The sequence below is a fragment of the Theropithecus gelada genome, chromosome 5 (assembly GCF_003255815.1).
Source record: "Theropithecus gelada isolate Dixy chromosome 5, Tgel_1.0, whole genome shotgun sequence".
NCBI classification, from domain to species: domain Eukaryota; kingdom Metazoa; phylum Chordata; class Mammalia; order Primates; family Cercopithecidae; genus Theropithecus; species Theropithecus gelada.
In genome coordinates, this window is record NC_037672.1 from 12,189,784 (window position 1) to 12,208,210 (window position 18,427).

An 18,427-nucleotide genomic window follows, 5' to 3' on the forward strand; every position below is an offset into this window, starting at 1 on the left:
AGGTCTTATTCTTAGCATAACTTGATTGGTCTTGTGTGTAAGCCCCTATTATGTGTCATGTCTGATGCTAGGTGCTCAGAAGAAAAATATTAGAAGGCAGAGGTCTGTCCCCATTAGGTGTAGCAGGAAGCAATTTAGCAAGAGTTAGCCATATATGCTAAAAATTCCATTATGGCATAGTAAGAAGACCAGGCCACAAACTTCTTGAGAGCAGAAACCAAATATTACTCACCTGTGAGTCCTAGCCCCTGGCACAGTGCCCTGCACATAGTAGAGATTCCCTTGGCTTATCTGCTGAAGTTCTGCAATGGGATATTTACAAAGTACTCCCGGGAAAGAGTGAAAAGATTCATTCTTTATAGGGAGCATCATAGAAGGCTCTACTAAGCAGGCTTTTGAAAGATGAGGTGTACTCTTATGAGAAAGTCCGTCCAGGAAGACAAAAGCCTATGCAAAGACCTAGAGGAGACAGAAACACAGGCATGTAGAGACCTATGAGTCATTTAAAAGATCAGGACAGTGGTCTCTGTGCAGGGGAGGTGGGTGGGGATGATGAGGGCTAAAGATATCCAGGTAAGTTGGTCACATAGCAACCTGGAGGTGAGCTAAGGGGACTTGAACTTCATCTACTGACCAGGCATAGGGATTGTTAAGCAGTGGGGCGCTAAGTGGAGATAGTTTCCTGGCAACTGAGGGGTGATGCATTAGAGACCTGAAACCCCCTCAACCACTGTGAAAACTGCTTCAAAGTCAACATATAGCAATTCTCCTGGGTAAACAACGAACATGTCATCATCCCTATGCTCTGAGTTTAAATTGGAATGTTTCATTTGCTGAACAACACTGTTAACTGACTTGACCTAACTGGCATTTACCATGTCCAGTAACATCAGAATATACTTGCTTTTCGGGAACACATGGAACACTGACTAAAATAGATCATGTGCTGGATCATAAAACAAGTCTCAATGAATTCAAAAGAAATAATGAATTTAGAGTGCATTCTCAAACCACACTGGAATTAAATTAGAGATAAGTAACAAAAGACATCTAGAAAATCCCTAAATATTTGTAAATTATTGCTAGATAATCCAGAGGTTTAACAAGAAATCAAAAAAAAATGGAAAAACATTTTCATTTAAATGATAAGAAAACATAATTTATCAAAATTTATAGGATTCCACTAAAACAGTCCTTAGAGGGAAATTTATGACATTAAATGAACATGTGTTCTCAATGAGTATTGATGCAAAAATCCTCCACAAAATATTGGTGAACCAAATTCAGCAGCACATAATAAAGCTGATGCACCAAAACCAACTCAGCTTTATCCCTAGGATGCAAGGTTGGTTCAACATACCCAACTCAATAAATGTGATTCATCACATACACATAACTAAAGACAGAAACCACATTTTCACCTCAATAGATCCAGAAAAGCCTTTCAATAAAATTCAACACCCCTTCGTGTTAAAAAAAAAAAAAAAAAAACTCAATAAACTAGGTATTGAAGGAACATACCTCAAAATAATAAGAGCCATCTATGACAAACCCACAGCCAACATCATACTTAACGGGCAAAAGCTGGAAGCACTCCTCTTGAAAACAATGATGCTCTCTTTCACCACTTCTATTCAAAATAGAATTGGAAGTCCTAAACAGGAAAATCAGACAAGAGAAAGAAATAAAGGATATCCAAATAGGAAGAGAGGAAGACAAACTATCCCTGTTTTCAGATGACGTGATCCTATATCTAGAAAATCCCATAGTCTCAGCCCAAAATCTTCTTAAGCTGATAAACAACTTTTAAAAAGTCTCAGGATGCAAAAATCAATGTGAAAAAATCACTAGCATTCCTATACACCAACAGTCAAGCCAAGAGCCAAATCAAGCACACAATCCTATTCACAATTGCCACAAATAAAATAAAATAAAATAAAATACCTAGGAATACAGCTGACTAGGGAGGTGACAGACCTCTACAAGGAGAACTACAAATGTTGCTCAGAGAAATCACAGATGACACAAACAAATAGGAAAACACCCCATGTCCACGGATAAGAAGAATCAATATAATAAAAATGACCATACTACCCAAAGTAATTTATAGATTCAATTCTATTCCTATTAAACTGCCATTGAAAGTCTTCACAGAACTAGAAAAAAACTATTTTAAAATTAATATGGATCCAAAATAGAGCCCAAATAGCCAAGGCAATCCCAAGCAAAAAGAACAAAGCTGAAGGCATCATGCTAGCTGACTTCAAACTATACTACAGGGCTATAGTAACAAAAAACAGCATGGTACTGGTACAAAAACAGACACTTAGACCAATGGAACAGAATAGAGAACTCAGAAATAAGGCCACACACCTACAACTATCTGATCTTCAACAAATCTGTCAAAAATAAGTAATGAGGAAAGAATTTCCTATTCAATAAATGATGCTGGGATAATGGACTAGTGATATGCAGAAGATTGAAACTGGACCCCTTCCTTACACCATATACAAAAATTAACTCAAGATGGATTAAAGACTTAAGTGTAAAACCCAAAACTATAAAAATCCTGAAAGTCAATCTAGGCAATACCATTCAGGGCATAGGAACTGGCAAAGATTTCATGACAAAGATGCCGAAAGCAATTGCAACAAAAGCAAAAACTGACAAAGGGGATCTAATTAAAGAGCTTCTGCATAGCAAAGGAAACTATCAACAGAGTGAGCAGGCCACCTACAGAATGGGAGAGAGAATGTTTGCAAACTATGCCTCTGACAAAGGTCTAATATCCAGCATCTATAAGGAACTTAAATTTACAAGAAAAAACAAACAAACAACTCCATTAAAAAGGGGCAAAGGACATGAACACATATTTTTCAAAAGAAGACAGATACGGCTAACAATCATATGAAGAAAAGCTCAATATCACTGATTATTAGAAATGCAAATCAAAACTGCAATGAAATACCATCTCACACCAGTCAGAATGGCTATTATTAAAAAGTAAAAAAAAAAAAAAAAACAGATGCTAGTGAGGTTGCAGAAAAAAAAATCACTTATACACTGTTGGTGGGAGTGGAAATTAGTTCAACCATTGTGGAAGACAGTGTGACAATTCCTCAAAGACCTAAAAAGAGCAATGCTATTCCACCCAGCAATCCCATTACTGGGTATATACCCAAAGGAATATAAATTGTTCTATTATAACGATACACACACATGTATGTTTACTGCAGCACTATTCACAATAGCAAAGGCATGGAATCATCCTAAATGTCCATCAGTGACAGATTGGATAAAGAAAATGTGGTACATATATACCATGGAGTACTATGCAGCTATAAAAGAGAATGAAATCATGTCCTTTGCAGGGACATGGATGGAGCTGGAAGCCATTATCGACACTATTCACAATAGTAAAGACTTGGAATCAACCCAAATGTCCATCAGTGACAGACTGGATTAAGAAAATGTGGCACATATACACCAAGGAATACTATGCAGCCATAAAAAAGGATGAGTTCATGTCCTTTGTTGGGACATGGATGCAGCTGGAAACCATCATTCTCAGCAAACTATTGCAAGAACAGAAAACCAAATGTTCTCATTCATAGGTGGGAATTGAACAATGAGATCACTTGGACACAGGAAGGGGATCATCACACATCAGCTCCTATTGTTGGGGGGGGCGCGGACAGCATTAGGAGATATACCTGATGTAAATGACGAGTTAATGGGTGCAGCACACCAACATGGCACATGTGTACATATGTAACAAATCTGCACGTTGTGCACATGTACCCTAGAACTTAAAGTATAATTAAAAAAAAAAAAAAACTCTTGGAGGAAGAGAAAACCAAATACTGCATGTTCTTACTTTTAAGTGGGAGTAAAATGATGAGAACACATGGACACAGAGGGGAGCAACACACGCTGGGGCCTTTCAGAGACTGGAAGGTGGGAGGAGGGAGAGGATCAGGAAAAGTAACTAATGGGTACTAGGCATAATACCTGGGTGACGAAGTAATCTGTACAACAAACCCCCGTGACACAAGTTTGCCCGTATAACAAACCTGCACATGTACCCCTGAACTTAAAAAAGATTTAAAATTTTAATTCAAAATAAATAAACAAATGGATACGTTAAATGCATTCTCTTAAGATGCAGCATGTGTCTTCTTCCCTATTTCTCCCACTAAATACAGCCAAACCCCTGTATATTATATTAAAAAAAAAAAAATGAGAAAACTCTGAATGGTGGAGAGAAGAAGGTCGATTGCCGCCTCTCCCACCAGAGTGGTGTCAGAAGAGTTTAACTATAACTGATTTAATTAAGATCCAGACTGTCATGATATAACACTTAAGATGTCCAACTTTTCACTAGGAAATCCCTGTTTCAAGAACCAGGAACATCTCAACTTGAATGAGCAAAGACAAACAACAGATACTCACATCAAAATGAATACCGATGATAAAATTATGTGACCAAGATTTTAAATCAGCCATTATGAATGTGCTTCAATGAACAATTACAAACTTTCCTGAAAAAAAATGAGAATCTCAGCAGATAAATAAGGAAATAGAAAAACTACATGGAAATTTAGAACTAAAAAAATGCAATGGCCAAAATAAAAAAGAAGGAAGATTCAGAAACCAATGATCTAATCCAGAGGTCAGCAAACCATGGCCTCCAAATCAAATTCAGTCTGCTGCCTATTTTAGTTAATGGTTTTATTGGCACACTGCCATACTCAGTTGATTACACAGTGTCTATGACAGCTTTGCACTACAATGGCAGAGTTGAGCAGTTGCAACAGAGTGTATGACCCCAAAAGCCTAAAATATTTACCATCTAGACCTTTATAAAAAATGTTTGTCAACCCTAATCTAAACCACTACTTCTAGAAGCTAGAAAAGAAGAGCAAATTCAACACAAAGAAAATAGAAGGAAATAACACACATAATGAAATAATCAAAACAATAAAGGATTGTCTTAGTCCATTCCTGCTGGTATAAGAAAATATCTTAGACTGGGTATTTATAAATAACAAAAATTTATTGCTTACAGTTCTAGAGACTGGGGAGATTAAGGTACCAGCAGAGTGAGTGTCTGGTGAGGGTCCATTCTTCATAAATGGCAATTCCTGCATCCTCGAAAGGCAGAAAGGGTGAATAAGCTCTCGCTAGCCTCTTCTTCAAAGTACTAATCCTTTACAACAGAACTTTGCCCCCATGACCTAATCACCTCCTAAAGGCCAAACCTATTATTCCTATCTAATTGGGTGATTAGGCCTCCACATATGAATTTTAGAGTGACACAAATATTCAGACCATAGGAAGGGTAATGAGAGAAATTTAGAGTGAGGGAAATGCTCTATATCTTGACTTACATAATGGTCTCATAGATTTCACATTTTTCAAAATATGTCAAATGATACTCTGAAGACCTGTGCGTTTTACTATAGCTAAAATATGCCTCCAAAATTTCATAGGTCAGATCACGTCACTCTTCTGCTCATAACTTTTCAATGGCTCTCAATTTCACGTCAAGTAAAAAAGACTTTCTAGTGGCCTCAAAATCCCTAAATGATCTGCCCCACTTCAGTGCTGTCCACCCACCCTTTCATTTATCTGAATACATCTTAGACACTCCCTCTTGTTCACTGCACTCCAACGACATCAGTCTCCTTGATGTTGCTTGAAGATTACAGTCACTCTCCCTCTTCCGGGCAGGAAGAGGATTACATTGAATCTGTATAGTGCTCATTTTCACATTATTAATTCTTCCAATTCATAAGCATGGGATATCTTTCCATTTGTTTGTGGGTGTGTCCTCTTCAATTTCTTTCACCAGTGTTTTTTAGTTTCATTATAGAAGTATTTTACCTCCTTGGTTAAATTTATTACTAGACTTTTTTGTAGTATTGTAAATGGGATTGCTTTCTTAATTGCTTTTTCAGCTAGATCATTATTGGTGTATAGATATGCTACTGATTATTTTATGTTGATTTCATATCCTGCAACTTTATTGAATTTTTTATCAGTTGAACAAGTTTTTTGTTGAAGTCTTAGGTTTTTCTAAATATAAGATGATGTCATCTGCAAACAAGAACAATTTAACTTCTTTTTCAACTTGGATGCCCTTTATTTCTTTCCATGTCCTATTGCTCTGGCTAACACTTCCAATACTATCTTGAATAAAAGTGTTGATGTGGGCATCCTTGCCTTGTTCCAGTTGTTAGAGGGAAAGCTTCCAACTTTTCCCTGTTCAGCATGATGTTGGCTGTAGGTTTGTCATATATGGTCTTTATTGTGTTGTGCTACATTTCCCCTATACCTAAATTTGGAGGATTTTTATCACAAATAAATGTCAAATTTTATCAAATGTTTCTTCTATGTCTATTGAGATGATCATATGGTTTTTGGTTTTTATTCTATTGATGTGATGTATCATGTTTATTGATTTGCATATGTTGAAATCTCCTTGCATTTCTGGGAAAAATCCCATTTGATCATGGCATATAATCTTTCTGACGTGCTGTTAGATTTGGTTTGCTAGCATTTTCTTGAGGATTTTTGCATCTATGTTTATCATACATATCAGCCTGTAGTTTTATTTTTACATTGTGTCTTAGCCTGGTTTTGGTATCAAGGTAATGCTGGCCTTGTAGAACAAATTAGGAATAACTTCCTTCATTCATTTTTTTTTTAAGTTTGAGAAAAGTTTTTTGTTGTTGTTGTTTTGTTTTGTTTTTTAAGTTTGGTAGAATTCAGCAATGAAGCCCTTCTATCCTGGGCTTTTCTTTTTTAGGAGACTTTTTATTTCAGATTCAATCTTGTTACTCATTATTGGTCTGTTCAAATTTTTTATTTCTTCCTGGTTCTATGCTGGTAGTTTGTATGTGTCCAGGGACGTATCCGTTTTCTCTAGTTTCACAAGTCGTTGGTATATAATTGCTCATAATAGTCTCTCATTATTCTTTGTATTTATGTGATATCAGTTGTAATGTCTTTGTTTCTGATTTTATTTACTTGGATTGTCTGTCTTTTTAATTAATCTAGAAAATGTATTGTCAATGTTTTAGTCCTTTCAGAAAACAGACCTTTTATTTTCTTGATCTTCTGTAGTTTTAGTCTCTATTTTCTTTACTTTTGCTCTGATCTTTGCTGTTGCTTTACTAATTCAGGGTTTGGATTATTCTTCCATTTCTCGTTCCTTGAGATCCATTCTTAGGTTTTTTATTTGAAACCTTTCTTAATTACTGTAGGCATGTATTGCTATGTACTTCCCTCTTAATACTATTTTTGCTCTATCCCATAAGTTCTGACATGTTGTGTTTCTATTTTCATTTATTTCAAGAAATTTTTTAATTCCTTTCTGTGAATTTCTTCCTTCACCCACTGGCCATTAATTTCCATGTTTTGGTACAATTTCCAAAGTTCTGCTTGTTATAGATTTCTAGCTTTATTTCGGTATTTGTCAGAAAAAACACTTGATATGACTTCAATTTTTAAACAATTTGTTGAGATTTGTTTTGTAAGCTGACTTACAGTCTATTCTGGAGAATGTCCCATGTGCTGATAAGAAGAATATGTATTCTGCAACCAGAGGATGAAATGTTCTGTAGATGTCTGTTAGGTTTATTTGGTCTACTGTGCAATTTAAACCTGATGTTTCTTTGCTGGATTTCCGTTTAGATAATTTGCTCAATTCTGAGAGTGGGGTGTTGAAATCTCCAACTATTATCGTATTAGAGTCTATCTCTCCTTTTAGCTCTGATAACATTTGCTTTACATATCAAGGTGCTCCTATGTTGGGTGCATATATATATTTACAATTGTTATACCTTCTTATTTAATTGGCCCCCTTAGCATTATATAATGACCTTTTTGTATGTTTTTACAATTTTTGTCTTAAAGTATATTTCATCTAAGTATAACTACTTCTGTTCATTTTTGGTATTCATTTTCATGAAATACCTTTTATCATTCCTTCTCTTTCAGTATGTTCTTTCAGTGTCTTTACAGGTGAAGTGAGTTTCTTGTAGACAGTATATAGTTGGGTATTTTTAATCTATTCATCTAGTCTGTAACTTTTAATTAAGGAATTTAATCCATTTATTTTCAAGGTTATTATTAATTGGTAAGGACTTACTCCTTTCAGTTAGTTAGTTGTCTTCTGGTTGTTTTGTATATCTCTTGTTTCTTTCTTGGTCTTTTATATTTTATCTTTGTGGTTAGGTGGTTTTCTATGGTGATAAGATTTTATTCCTTCTTCTTTCTCATTTATATATTTTCCCTACTAGTAAGTTTTATACTTGTGTGTATTTTCATAATGATAGTTATCACCCTTTCATCTCTGAATGTAGGGTTTCTTTCTGCAAGGCTGGTCTAGTGGTGATGAATTTCCTCAGTTTTTACTTGTCTGAAAAATTTTAATTCTCCTTCATATATGAATGATAGCTTTGCTGGGCATAGTATTCTTGGCTAAGTATTTTTTTTCTTTCAGCACTTTAAATATATCATCTATATTACCCCATTTTCTACTGACCTGTAAGGTTTGTGCTAAGAAAGCTGCTGTGAGTCAAATGGATATTTCCTTGCATGTGACTTGATGCTTTTCTTTGTTGTTTTTATAATTCTCTCTTTGACTTTTTAGAATTCATATCCAAGTCACTGAAGAGTGCAAACAATGCACAGTGGCTCAGGCAATTCAGACAGTGAGAATGCTGGCAGTAGCAGGCATTGGACAAGTTCTTGTGCCAGTTCTCAGGCCTTGTGGAAAGTATGTGTCAGCTCTCTCAGTCTTAGGGGCATCCTCTTCACTGTGCTGAGCTGCCCATTACTTGGAGCATAGGGTGCTGTGTGTATTCAGGTACCAATGTTGCAGCTGTACTGCTGGGTCTAGCTGGGTCCATGGCATTTCAGGTTTTTGTGAGGGTGTGGTGAAATGATAGCACAGCCCCAAGAATGTGGAGATGCAGATGGTATTTGGCTCCAGAATAGAATGGATTCCAGCAGTGGTTCTGTTTTTAAAATGGCACCAAACCATAAAAACTTGCATTCCAGGGAGTGTGTTGTGGTGGAGTGTGAGGAGGACCTAGCATGAGTTCCTTCTCTGGAGTAATGCACCCACATGAACTCCAGACAGCTTCCTGCACTGGGCTCAAGGCCTGCCAAGATTATGGGGCTCTGCTGTAGCTGGAATTGCAAGTATTCACACCGGTAATGGGGTAATTCTGGAGGCCTTTTCCCCAGAATACCTTTTTCCCACAATGGAAAGTCTTCCTTGGTTCCAAGCCAATTTCAGCTGGGTGTTTTTGCTTCTTTCTATGCTGTCATCTCGAGTTTCTGTGCTTCAGAGGGTTTTCATCTCTTCCTTGCTGAGTTACAGTGTTCTCCCTTAGATACTCTACTCAAGGTGCAGTTATTTATGTGTTGTTTTGGTTCTTCTTTATGGAGTAGGTGAGTGTTGGCATCTTTAGTCAGCCATCTTGATGATCCTGTTCCTTCCAATATTGACCTAATGCTTACAGAGTCCACACCCTAAAAATCTACATTGTTTTATATTAATAAAAAATACCTTGTTGCTCTACAAGTGGTAAATGTAGCACTTTTGTCACCTGGTTTCTGAAAGGATTAAGGGATGGCCAAAATGGCAGAGTTATTGTCCCTCTCAAAATAACATGAGGTTGTGACATATTACGACACCACCATGGTCTCTACTCTCTCCAAAATTCTATTTAAATAGTTCTACTTGCATTTACTACTATTAATATATAATAATTTTCAGTACCTTTTAAAAAAGGTGTTTCAAATATGAGAGGTGATTATCAACGTGTAGCAGTCATTTCTATACTTATTCCATTATGTTGCAAAATAAGGACCAATCTCTCAGATCTTATTTCTTGTACTATTAAGTGCTCAGAAACTTTCTGTGTAACTTGTGAAACAGCAGAAGTAGTCTTTATCCTAACCAGGGGAAAATGCTTTTCTAAGACTGGAGCACGTGTTACAAAAATTAGACCAAAGATAAGCTAATGGGCTCAGCAGGAAAGAAAAATTAGCAAAGCTGATCAGTCAGGGTTCTGTTTAAATTCTGACTGCCAGCTCTCATTGTGGTTTGAACTCCTGTCTGTAATTATTGTAGGCCCAAATGCCTATTAGTTCTGTGTTTCTCAACTGGGATCCAAGCTCAGTCAACATTTTCATAGCAATAGTGAACTGTAATAATCACCATTTATGCTACTGCCCAAGTCACAAAGACCTTCCATTTCTGAGAATTCATCTCCTCACCTGCTGCCCTGGCAAACATGTTTGTGTTTCTGACTCTATATCTCTCTCTGTGGTTGCTGGAACCAAAATGGATGCCTGACCCAAGCTCCTTGTATTTGAACTAGGATTCTGAGACAGTCTTTGCATGTGGTTGCAACCGGGGAGATGTAAACTCAAGACCTTGAAAATAGTCATCATATTCCCACTGGAGTAGAGAGAAGCAAGGCAAGCAATTGGCAGAGAGAGAATAAAAACAGATGTACAAAGAGGCAAAAACGAGAGGAGAATAAGGACTGCCTAGGTTCCTGCTCACTTTCCAATTCTTAATTCCAGTCCCTTGAGAGCCCCACTGCTGCTGGGTTCCAGGAGCTACGTAACAGTCTTTTTAATGATGACGCATTTTTGCTTAAGCCCACTCATGCTGGTTACTTACAATAAACAGTTTGTGCTAAGAATTAAACATTATAGTTACAGTTGAGCAAATAAGGCTACACTACCCAAAAGAATGAAAAGTAAGATGCTACCTATTTACCAATTATTTCCCCTGGTTTGTATAATAAATCTAAAAATCATACTAAAATTCTTCATAAAGAATTCTGATTGCAATACTGTCAAAATTGGCCACCCAGGTTCCCACCTGTTCATCTGTCAATGTATCCTGCCCTCTGTTTCTTCCCTAAGCACAAGGTTTATCAAGTTATTTTCCACATCTGAAATTTTGACCAGTCCCTCATTGTCTTCAAAATAAATCTGATTCCTCTTGTGACATCTGCCATCAGACAACCATCAGCCTTTCTCCCGCAGCTCTTTTACTATCCTTCACTCGGCCTACTCACACCTACAAACGAAGGACTCTTGGTGTCCTGTGATATGATCATTGTGCTGGTGTTTCCTATGGCTACACTGACCAATATGACTACCACTATTCACATGTGGCTGTGTACATTTAAATTAATTAAAATTAAACAAAATTAGAAGTTCGTTCTTAAGACACACCAGCCATATTTCAAGTGTTCAAGCAGCATATGTGGCTATCATATGGGATGACACAGATATTGAACAATTTCAGCACTGCAGAATGTGCTACTGGACAACACTTCTCTAAAGTGCCCTATCTTCTCCCATCTCTACCTGTCCAGTACTCCTTGTCCTTTCAGGTCACCATCTTAACTGCCTCATTCTTTCCACATAAAAGCCCTCGATATAATAGAATTCCAGAATCTTTCATTTCTTTGTCTCTTCTGGTTAAGCATCCAGGCTCCGAATCCTGGCTGGAAACCTCTTCCCTACTCACACGCTGTGTGGCCTTGAACAATTTACTTAACCTGTCTGTGCTCACTCTCTTCATCTGTAAAAGAGAAATGATAATAATATTTTTCCAGTTGCCTTGTTATAAGCATTAAAGTTATTCATATATATATAGATATATAGATATATATAAATATACAGTATTAATGTGTGTAAAGGCTTAGACCAGGGTCTGACACAAAGTAAGCTCCCATGGAGTGGTCCCTGTGAGCAGCAGTGACAGCACAGATCTTTCATCATTTAGGTACGAGTCTCGCCTACTCTTTCTTCTACATTCTCCCTTCCTTGAATGAACAATGCAAGTCTAATGTGGAGTTACAATAGAAATAAAAGAATGACTCCAGAGGAAGAATGTACCAAAATAATTATGATAAACATAAAAAAGTCTAAGGACCATTAAAGTTAGTGTCTAATTTAGACATTGGCATTTAAAGAGCTCTTTTTCAAAGAGCCCTTGTTTCTAGCACCTAACATATGTGGAAATGACAATGCCAACCTTGTATATTTGCATGGCAATTGCTAACAACTGATAAGACTTCACTCCTAACACTTACTGCTTGGCTGCCACTGGCTTCTGACACACATGCCCTAGGGAAGTGCCAAGAAGTGAACTGTGAGAGAGGTCAAAGGGAAAATCAGGTTTGATTGGAAGTGGCAGGCCTTTTGCTCTTTTAAGGCACCTCATGCCACAGTTCTCAGGCCAAATTTAATGGGCTTTTAGCAACAGGATTTATACTCAAGACTCAACTTGCCCTGCTGATCAGCTTTCAAAGGCATTCGCTTCTAAGAAAGCCTGAACACCTTGGAATGCAGGCCCTCTTAGCACTAAGATCACAAAAAACAAAGAGGAAAATGAGAAGAAGAAGAAAGGGAACTGGGCCAGGTGCAGTGGCTCACAGATGTAATCCCAGCACTTTGGGAGCCCAAGGCAGGCAGATCACTTGAGGCCAGGAGTTCAAGACCAGCCTGGCCAACATGGTGAAACTCTGTCTCTACTAAAAATACAAAAATTAGTCGGGCATGGTGGTACTCACCTGAAGTCCCAGCTATTTGGGAGGTTGAAGGAGAATCATTTGAACCTGGGAGGTGGAGGTTGCAGTGAGCCGAGATTACGCCACTGCACTCCAGCCTGGGTGACAGAGCAAGACTCTGTCTCAAAAAAATAGAACATATAAAAATTAAAAATGAATAATTTTTTAAAATTAAGAAAAAGAAAGGGAACTAACATTGCTGGGTTCCAGGCTACCTACAGGCCAGGTGCATCTGTTGGTTTTTCATCCTCATTCAATTTATGCTTCCTTTGATAATAAATGAGTAAGTAAAATGAGACTTAAAAGCATGCAGAAACTCTTGTTTTTCATCTCACCACTAGTAAAACATGGCCCAGTAAAAACTTTCTGAATCATCTCTAAGGTCTAGAGGTTTTAAGTATGGGATCTGACAACCTAAAAAGGCTGGATTTTCACTTTGTTCATTCATTCACCAATATGTTCACAGAATTGTTCTAGCCAATGGAGATAACAGCACCAAATAAAACAAAGTGCCTCATATACACCATGGAATAGTATGCAGCCATAAAAAAAGAATGAGTTTGTGTCCTTTGGAGGGACAAGAATGAAGCTGGAAACCATCATTCTCAGCAAACTAACACAGGAACAGAAAACCAAACACTGTTTGTTCTCACTCATAGTGGGAGTTAAACAGTGAGAACACACGGACACAGGGAGGGGACATCTCACACCGGGGCCTGTCAGAGAGTGGGGGTCAAGGGGAGGGAGAGCATTAGGGCAAATACCTAATGCATGCGGGGCTTAAAACCTAGATGATGGGTTGAAAGGTGCAGCAAACCACCATGGCACATGTATACCTATGTAACAAACCTGCACATTCTGTACATGTATCCCAGAACTTAAAATAAAATAAAAGTGCCTAGAGGAATAAGTTTTCATGATCTACTGCACAGCATGTCAACTATAGTTAATAATAATGTATTCACACTTAAAAGTTACTAAAAGAGTAGATTTTAAATGTTCTCACTATAAAAAGATGGTAAGTAGGTAAAGTGATAGGTATGTAGATTAGCTTGATTTAAACATTTTACAATGTATACATATATCACAATGTCACATTATACTTAATAAATATATATAATTATTCATCAATAAAAGTAAAATATTTTTAAACATATCTAATCTCATGGAATTTTTTCGCTTCCTTCCTTCTTTCCTTCCCAGAAATATTTGTTGGGTACCTACTACATGCCAGATATGGTTATAGTTGCTGGGAATAGATCTATGAACAAAATAATCCATCATGAAACTCATGTTCTAACGGGAATAGACAGTAAATAAGTAAATTATATAATATTACAGTAAATAAATAAATAAACAATATACTATTAGAAGGTGATAAGTGCTGTGGAAAAAATAGAGCAGAATAAGGAACAATTTGAGTAGTGATGGTGGGGGGGCAGTGATTGCAACTTGAATGGGGTAGTCAGGATAAACTTTATTAAGAAAGGTAGCAAAGATCCTTTCTTATGCAAAGGTGCTAAGGGAGTGAGAGATGAAAATGTGTGAGGAAGAGTGTTGCAGACAGAGACAACATCTGTATTTAAAATACAGATTTGTATTTAAATTAAATTATTTAAATTAAATACGGATTTGTGTTTAAAATACAGATTTGAAATATTACAACAGTGGTTCTCAGTGTGATCTGGGGACTCCTCAGGGTGCTGAAGATCCTTTCAGAGTCTGCAAGGTCAAAACTCTTTCTGACATGTTATTTGCCTTTTTCATTCTCATCTTCTCACAAGGGTACAGTGGAGTTTCCCAGGAGCCACATGGCTTCTCAGTGTTTGTTTCCCCTCATGGTCTAATACCTAGATATGGATAACACCAGAAGGCTCTACTACAGTTGTCCATTCAGAAATGACTTTCCTACTTGCAGAAAGAAGATGAGTAAGTTCTGAGGATCTAATGTACAGCATAACTATAATGTACAGCATGACTCTACTTAATAATGTTGTATTGTACACTAATAATTTGCTGGAGAGTAGATCTTAACCATTATCGTAACATACACAAAAAATGGTGATATAGAAACCAAAAGCGAGGGGCGGAGCAAGATGGCCGAATAGGAACAGCTCCAGTCTCCAACTCCCAGCGCGAGCGACACAGAAGACCAGTGATTTCTGCATTTTCAACTGAGGTACTGGGTTCATCTCACTAGGGAGTGCCAGACAATCAGTGCTGGTCAGCTGCTGCAACCCGACCAGTGAGAGCTGAAGCAGGGCGAGGCATCACCTCACCTGGGAAGCGCAAGGGGAAAGGGAATCCCTTTTCCTAGCCAGGGGAACTGAGACACATAACACCTGGAAAATCGGATAACTCCCACACCAATACTGCACTTTAAGCAAACAGGCACACCAGGAGATTATATCCCACACCTGGCCGGGAGGGTCCCACGCCCACGGAGCCTCCCTCATTGCTAGCACAGCAGTCTGCGATCTCCGGCAAGGCAGCAGCGAGGCTGGGGGAGGGGCGCCCGCCATTGCTGAGGCTTAAGTAGGTAAACAAAGCTGCTGGGAAGCTCCAACTGGGTGGAGCTCACAGCAGCTCAAGGAAACCTGCCTGTCTCTGTAGACTCCACCTCTGGGGACAGGGCGCAGTAAACAACAAAAGCAGCAGAAACCTCTGCAGATGCAAAGGACTCTGTCTGACAGCTTTGAAGAGTGCAGTGGATCTCCCAACACGGAGGTTGAGATCTGAGAAGGGACAGACTGCCTGCTCAAGTGGGTCCCTGACCCCTGAGTAGCCTAACTGGGAGACATCCCCCAATAGGGGCAGTCTGACACCCCACACCTCACAGGGTGGAGTACACCCCTGAGAGGAAGCCTCCAAAGCAAGAATCAGACAGGTACACTCGCTGTTCAGCAATATTCTATCTTCTGCAGCCTCTGCTACTGACACCCAGGCAAACAGGGTCTGGAGTGGACCTCAAGCAATCTCCAACAGACCTACAGCTGAGGGTCCTGACTGTTAGAAGGAAAACTATCAAACAGGAAGGACACCTACACCAAAACCCCATCAGTACGTCACCATCATCATCAAAGACCAGAGACAGATAAAACCACAAAGATGGGGAAAAAGCAGGGCAGAAAAGCTGGAAATTCAAAAAATAAGAGCGCATCTCCCCCGGCAAAGGAGCGCAGCTCATCGCCAGCAACAGATCAAAGCTGGACGGAGAATGACTTTGACGAGATGAGAGAAGAAGGCTTCAGTCCATCAGACTTCTCAGAGCTAAAGGAGGAATTACGTACCCAGCGCAAAGAAACTTAAAATCTTGAAAAAAAAGTGGAAGAATTGATGGCTAGAGTAATTAATGCAGAGAAGGTCATAAACGAAATGAAAGAGATGAAAACCATGACACGAGAAATACGTGACAAATGCACAAGCTTCAGTAACCAACTCGATCAACTGGAAGAAAGAGTTTCAGCGATTGAGGATCAAATGAACGAAATGAAGCGAGAAGAGAAACCAAAAGAAAAAAGAAGAAAAAGAAATGAACAAAGCCTGCAAGAAGTATGGGATTATGTAAAAAGACCAAATCTACGTCTGATTGGGGTGCCTGAAAGTGAGGGGGAAAATGGAACCAACTTGGAAAACACTCTTCAGGATATCATCCAGGAGAACTTCCCCAACCTAGTAGGGCAGGCCAACATTCAAATCCAGGAAATACAGAGAACGCCACAAAGATACTCCTCGAGAAGAGCAACTCCAAGACACATAATTGCCAGATTCACCAAAGTTGAAATGAAGGAAAAAATCTTAAGGGCAGCCAGAGAGAAAGGTCGGGTTACCCACAAAGGGAAGCCCATCAGACTAACAGCAGATCTCTCGGCAGAAACTCTACAAGCCAGAAGAGAGTGGGGGCCAATATTCAACATTCTTAAAGAAAAGAATTTTAAACCCAGAATTTCATATCCAGCCAAACTAAGTTTCATAAGTGAAGGAGAAATAAAATCCTTTACAGATAAGCAAATGCTGAGAGATTTTGTCACCACTAGGCCTGCCTTACAAGAGACCCTGAAGGAAGCACTAAACATGGAAAGGAACAACCGGTACCAGCCATTGCAAAAACATGCCAAAATGTAAAGACCATTTAGGCTAGGAAGAAACTGCATCAACTAACGAGCAAAATAACCAGTTAATATCATAATGGCAGGATCAAGTTCACACATAACAATATTAACCTTAAATGTAAATGGACTAAATGCTCCAATTAAAAGACACAGACTGGCAAACTGGATAGAGAGTCAAGATCCATCAGTCTGCTGTATTCAGGAGACCAATATCACATGCAGAGACATACATAGGCTCAAAATAAAGGGATGGAGGAAGACTTACCAAGCAAATGGAGAACAAAAAAAAAGCAGGGGTTGCAATACTAGTCTCTGATAAAACAGACTTTAAACCATCAAAGATCAAAAGAGACTAAGAAGGCCATTACATAATGGTAAAAGGATCAATTCAACAGGAAGAGCTAACTATCCTAAATACATATGCACCCAATACAGGAGCACCCAGATTCATAGAGCAAGTCCTTAGAGACTTACAAAGAGACTTAGACTCCCATACAATAATAATGGGAGACTTCAACACTCCACTGTCAACATTAGACAGATCAACGAGACAGAAAGTTAACAAGGATATCCAGGAATTGAACTCATCTCTGCAGCAAGCAGACCTAACAGACATCTATAGAACTCTCCACCCCAAATCAACAGAATATACATTCTTCTCAGCACCACATTGCACTTATTCCAAAATTGACCACATAATTGGAAGTAAAGCACTCCTCAGCAAATGTACAAGAACGGAAATTATAACAAACTGTCTCTCAGACCACAGTGCAATCAAACTAGAACTCAGGACTAAGAAACTCAATCAAAACCGCTCAACTACATGGAAACTGAACAACCTGCTCCTGAATGACTACTGGGTACATAACGAAATGAAGGCAGAAATAAAGATGTTCTTTGAAACCAATGAGAACAAAGATACAACATACCAGAATCTCTGGGACACATTTAAAGCAGTGTGTAGAGGGAAATTTATAGCACTAAATGCCCACAAGAGAAAGCAGGAAAGATCTAAAATTGACACTCTAACATCACAATTAAAAGAACTAGAGAAACAAGAGCAAACGCATTCAAAAGCTAGCAGAAGGCAAGAAATAACTAAGATCAGAGCAGAACTGAAGGAGATAGAGACACAAAAAACCCTCCAAAAAATCAATGAATCCAGGAGTTGGTTTTTTGAAAAGATCAACAAAATTGACAGACCGCTAGCAAGACTAATAAAGAAAAGAGAGAAGAATCAAATAGACACAATAAAAAATGATAAAGGGGATATCACCACCGACCCCACAGAAATACAAACTACCATCAGAGAATACTATAAACAGCTCTATGCAAATAAACTGGAAAATCTAGAAGAAATGGATAATTTCCTGGACACTTACACTCTTCCAAGACTAAACCAGGAAGAGGTTGAATCCCTGAATAGACCAATAGCAGGCTCTGAAATTGAGGCAATAATTAATAGCCTACCAACCAAAAAAAGTCCAGGACCAGATGGATTCACAGCTGAATTCTACCAGAGGTACAAGGAGGAGCTGGTACCATTCCTTCTGAAACTATTCCAATCAATAGAAAAGAGGGAATCCTCCCTAACTCATTTTATGAGGCCAATATCATCCTGATACCAAAGCCTGGCAGAGACACAACAAAAAAAGAGAATTTTAGACCAATATCCCTGATGAACATCGATGCAAAAATCCT

The 18,427-nt window shown here is 38.4% G+C and overlaps 1 pseudogene across 1 annotated transcript in view; it reads left to right on the forward strand.

The window, feature by feature from the left end:
• Window positions 1–552: 552 nt before the first annotated feature.
• The window catches only part of LOC112625228, a 29,417-nt pseudogene continuing 11,542 nt past the window's right edge, over window positions 553–18,427 (forward strand). The window contains exon 1 of the transcript XR_003119546.1: window positions 553–573. The product of XR_003119546.1 is annotated as a heat shock protein HSP 90-beta pseudogene (transcript). The remainder of the gene's footprint in view (window positions 574–18,427) is intronic.